This window comes from Lathyrus oleraceus, chromosome 6 (genome assembly GCF_024323335.1).
Source record: "Lathyrus oleraceus cultivar Zhongwan6 chromosome 6, CAAS_Psat_ZW6_1.0, whole genome shotgun sequence".
In the NCBI taxonomy this organism is placed as follows: domain Eukaryota; kingdom Viridiplantae; phylum Streptophyta; class Magnoliopsida; order Fabales; family Fabaceae; genus Lathyrus; species Lathyrus oleraceus.
Window position 1 is genome coordinate 143,635,539 of NC_066584.1, and position 4,158 is coordinate 143,639,696.

At 34.7% G+C, this 4,158-nt stretch overlaps 1 long non-coding RNA gene across 1 annotated transcript; it reads left to right on the plus strand.

The window, feature by feature from the left end:
- Positions 1–1,042: 1,042 nt before the first annotated feature.
- Positions 1,043–3,666, plus strand: LOC127096729 (uncharacterized). The gene is made up of 2 exons (XR_007792786.1): positions 1,043–1,496; positions 3,335–3,666. It is a non-coding gene; the product is annotated as an uncharacterized LOC127096729 (long non-coding RNA).
- The last annotated feature ends 492 nt before the right edge of the window (positions 3,667–4,158 follow it).

The window sequence follows — 4,158 nt, forward strand, 5'->3', positions numbered from 1 at the left end:
CCCAAAGAGAGGGGTTTGGTTCAGAAGTGTCTGTTTTAACCATAAGGTGATTAACCCAAAGAATATATGGAAGTCCAAATAAAGTGTGTGTTTGGTCCAAAGAGACAAGTGTATCAGATGTTGATTTTTGCAGTGTTGAGATGTTGTTTGTGGAGAAGAAGACTTGACAATTATTTAATTTGAATTGCACTAAAGTCTATGAACGGAGGGGAATACTTTGAATAACTGGGGCATACGCCCCATACCAAAAGATATCCAGAACAAGGATATGAATAATCCATCTCATTCTTCTCCGTTGCTTAAGGCTCGTGGCACACAATTCGTATCATGATTGACAAGTGTTGAAAGAAGAATCTTTTTGTTGTGCTTGATGTCCAGAGTCTTCAACATTGGGGTCTTGCATGATGTCTTGAACTTATGTTTGATTTGGAATCGAGTGTAGTACAAGTGAACAAATCTAATCTAATCAAGTGATCAAGGGACTTATGATCACTTGACTGAATATGGGAAGCATCAAAATTATTCAGAACAAGACTAAAAGCAAGTAAATAATTGATCAAAGATAACTATGATCAACTAATTAATCAGGAACATGATCAAATTGAGAATCATACACTAAGCACATGAAAATATGAAACAAAATTAAAGGGAACTAAAAGTTGGAATTAAGATGTTAATCCTAACTTTTAACTAATCATGAAATTAATTAAAGATTCTAACGAATTAAAACTTTAACTAAAGTACATGATTATATTATTTCCAATATGGCTAAAAAAGGAGAAGTATTTTTAATGCATTAGTCTATTAAAATGTGTATTAAAAGAAGTACATCACTAATTAATAAAACAAAACAAACTTCGCAGGGGGTGTAACAAGGCAGGGGTTTGGGTTAGAGGATGGGCGCTGGGCCCATGCAATAAGAGGCCCACGGTGCTTTGATTGAGTTCAGTCCAGAAGGGGTGTAGTAAGGAGAATAGGGGCGTGGAGTAGTAAAATCCATGTGTTTAGTGTAGTGAGGCCCAATGCGTGGATGACCAAGGGAGAGGGGACTTCAGACTCCCATTCATTCACACTTTCATGACTGCATAGACTCTCTCTCTCTCTCTCCAATGTGCCTTCCTTACCGGAGTTTTCTTCGCTGCACCGGAGGCGGCGGAGTAACCCAAAATGCATTCAAACAACCATCACAGTGATCCCCTCAACCTCCTTTATCCCATTATAGAACTCTCCTTTCTTAAAGCTCAATTAAACTCCCAAATCGTACCAAAATAGATAAAAACCCTAAGTTTAAAAAACAAAATTAAATGACGATGGTTGGCTAATCCGAATGCAAACCTTAGGGGTTTGGGTTTTTGCCTGATCAATTGCTACATTGTGGTAACTAAATTAGAGCAAGGAGAGTGAAGATTGGGGACCTACCTACAAAGCGGAGGTTGCCTTGGAGCTTGTTGAATGTGAAGGTGATGAAGCTGAAGAAAGAAGACCAGAGATGTTCAGTTAACTTCAAATTCCTTGCTCTTTTCACACCAACTTCTTCTTCTTCTCCTTGTTGTATTCTGTAGAATTGGAATTTATTGAGGTTGTTGTTGATTAGTGGTATGAAGTGTAGTGTGTAAAGTGTATAGATTAGGAGACCAAGCTCTTGTCGTGGCAAGCTTCAAGAGGAAGCTTGTTCAACAATGAAGGTGAGCTTTGGTAGGTGAAAGAGATGGATTGAGTGTAGAGAGGATGATGATAGAATGGTTTGTGATGAGTGAGTGAAGTTTTTTAGAGTGTGATCACGGTTGAAAATGAATGTAGATGAGTATGAGATTATATAAGGATTGATTGTAACAAATTTAGCTAGCAGTTTAGGGCAATTAGTTATATGTTAGGGCAGAGTTAAGTTAGTGTTAGATTGAATGGAAAGGTTGTTAGATGTTTAACTTTGTTACAAATTATCTTAAGTGCTGTGGCAATTTGAAATTGAGTGAGTTAAATCTAATTGAGTGAAAATTCAATTTAGTTAAGTGTAATGGAAGTTAGATTAAGTGAAAATTCAGTTTAGTTAAGAGTGTTAATTATTAGTGGTTAATTCAGTTAGTTAGAAAGTTTAACTGTTAGTTTTGAAATGAAATGTTATTGGAGCATTTTGTGAACTGATTACAAACCACTTTTGCAATTTGGTGTCGGTTATGCTGAATGGAAAATGACTTGAATTGGAGGTTGGTTAACTTACATTGTTATTGTTATTGTGGACTGGGTCAAAGTTAGCTAGAACTGTTAGTGGTTAGTAACAGTTAAGAAAATAGTTTGATGTTAGAATTATGTCAGGAGGTTAGTTATAATTAGATTGTGCAGTTAGTTTTAAAGTGAACTTGTTAGTTTTCTGTTCAAAACTGCTAGTATAAATGATGTTGCTGTTAGAATTGAATGGGTTAAGTAGGTTAATTTGTTAGTTCATGTGGAAGTTGAATTGTTAATGAAATTCCTACTGTAATGCAAGTGTTTGAATGAAATTGAATTGTGATGCTATTGGTTATAGTTAGAGGCTGAAGGTTATTATGAAATGTTTAAAATGATGTTGTTAGTACATTGTTAGCCTAAATTATTGATATTAGTTGTTTGAACTGTTAGCTGTATTGAATCAGGGCATGTGATTAATTGTTAGACAACTGGAAATCGGTAAATACATTAGTTAGTAATGAATTGAATTACTATGGAATTTGGACTGTGACTGAATGTTAGTAAAAATGTTGGTTAGGATTAGTTTGAAATTAATGTTAGTTTGGACTGTGAGGTAATGAACTAGTGCATTAGTTGTTACTATGGGCTAATTTAAAGCTGACAGTTAGGTTAGTTGATGAATGAACTGTAACCATTAGTGCAATGTTTGAGCTGATCAGTAGAAGTTAAATGAAATATGAACTATAATTGCTTTAATGGCTTGCACTATTCTATGCCTCTTTGAACTCTATTGAATGCAATGAACTGATATTGCTATGAAATTTGAACTGTTATGAAGAAATGTTGGCATATGCTGAACTGTTTAGTTAACCTGAATGTTAAATGATGACTGAGTTGTGTTAATGCTTAGGTGCAGGCTTGGTGTTTCTTCTGTTAGTAGTTCTAATTGGTAACTAGGATAATTACTATTTAGTAAATTTAAAACTCAGTTAGGAAATCAATGTCAGTGAGTAAGATTAATTCAGTTAATGAAGAAAGTTAGTTGAATGAATTTGAATGTTAGTTAATCTAGCATTCTAATTGATCATGTTAGTGCTTATATGCGTGTGTGGATATGGTTTGGAGAATAATATTTTGTATTTGACATGAATGTTTTGATGAATTGCAGGTTGCAATTGATGTTAGTCTTGAAGCATCATTTATGAAGCCCCTCCTAGTTTGGCATAACAACATGGCTAGCATGGCATTAAAGATACTTGGCATGACATGAAGACAACATAAAGATCATGAAGGTTTTTGAGACCCACAAAATAAGGAAGGTTTATGAATGAAGAAAAATGGGATTAGGGTTAGGAACAGTTGACCAAAGTCAACTTTAGGTCAACAATGTGCATTTTTATGTAGAATTGGATTTTGAACTTCTTGTAATGGAACTTTGGGTGATTTGTAATGAAATTGACCCTTGAATAGAAATTTGACTTAATCTTTGTAGGTGTTTAATTGGCTGCATTATATGGTAAAACACTAGTTGGATTCTAATGTCTTGACTGATGTCATGACATGGTGTGTATGTGTGACTGCATTGTAGGTTAGAATATCTAACTGTACTCTGATGTCTTGACTGATGTCATGACACACTTGAGTAGTTACTGCAGGATTAGCTAATACATGATTTATTGAATGTCAAACTGGATGTTGTGACATTCATTCCTGTCAGCAGATACTAAGGAATAGAACAGCTTGTTTTCTGTTAGAACTTAGTATTTATTTCCAGTCTGGTTATCAAGGAAATACTAGACCTGGCATAAGGCCTACTGATTGAATGTCAAACTGGATGTTATGACATTCATCATTGACAGCATATACTGAACAATAGACAGAGTGGTGTTCTGGTACACTTCAGTATGTTTCTTAGTTTGTTCTTCAAGAGGATAACAGAACTAACTTTAGGCCAAATGTGTAAATGTCAAATTGGATACTTTGACATTTATT